At 45.4% G+C, this 690-nt stretch overlaps 1 non-coding gene across 1 annotated transcript; it reads left to right on the forward strand.

Annotated features, from left to right (window-relative positions):
• The first annotated feature begins 296 nt into the window (after window positions 1-296).
• Window positions 297-378, forward strand: trnas-cga (transfer RNA serine (anticodon CGA)). The gene has a single exon. It is a non-coding gene; the product is annotated as a tRNA-Ser (tRNA).
• Window positions 379-690: the final 312 nt, after the last annotated feature.

The raw sequence follows: 690 nt of genomic DNA on the forward strand, positions 1-690 counted from the left end.
TAAATTCAATGATAATCTATGATTAATCTAGGACAAAGGTTCGGCACAACATCGTGGGCCGAAGGGCCTGTTCTGTGCTGTATTTTCTATGTTCTATGTTCTATGTACACTCTGTTTACTGTAGGGCACTGTTTACATAGACTGTTTACTGTGGGAAACTGATAATATTGACTGTTTACTGTAGGGCACAGTTTACTGAGACTGTTTTCTGAAGTACAATGTTTATATAGACTGTGTACTGTCGGGGACTGTTTACATAGACTGTTTACTGTAGGGCACTTTTTATAGAGACAGTGGCTGCGATGGCCGAGTGGTTAAGGCGTTGGACTCGAAATACAATGGGGTTTCCCCGCGCAGGTTCGAACGCTGCCCGCAGCGGATGGGCACATAGCCTTTAGGGGCTGGTCTAGCATTGGGCTAAATGGCTCGCTTTGCAAGCAGACCAAAGCATACCAGCAGCACGGTGCAATTCCCGTACCATCCTCCTCGAACAGGCGCCGGAACTGGGCGACTAGGGGCTTTTCACAGTAGCTTCATTTGAAGCCTACTTGTGACAACAAGCGTTTTCATTTTCATTTTCTGTAGGCCACTGTTTATATAGACTGTTTAATGCATAGCACTGTTTATACAGGCTGTTTACTGTATGGCACTGTTGATACAGGCTGTTTCCTGTGCGCCACTGTTTACATA

This window comes from Scyliorhinus torazame, chromosome 26 (genome assembly GCF_047496885.1).
Source record: "Scyliorhinus torazame isolate Kashiwa2021f chromosome 26, sScyTor2.1, whole genome shotgun sequence".
Taxonomy (NCBI): domain Eukaryota; kingdom Metazoa; phylum Chordata; class Chondrichthyes; order Carcharhiniformes; family Scyliorhinidae; genus Scyliorhinus; species Scyliorhinus torazame.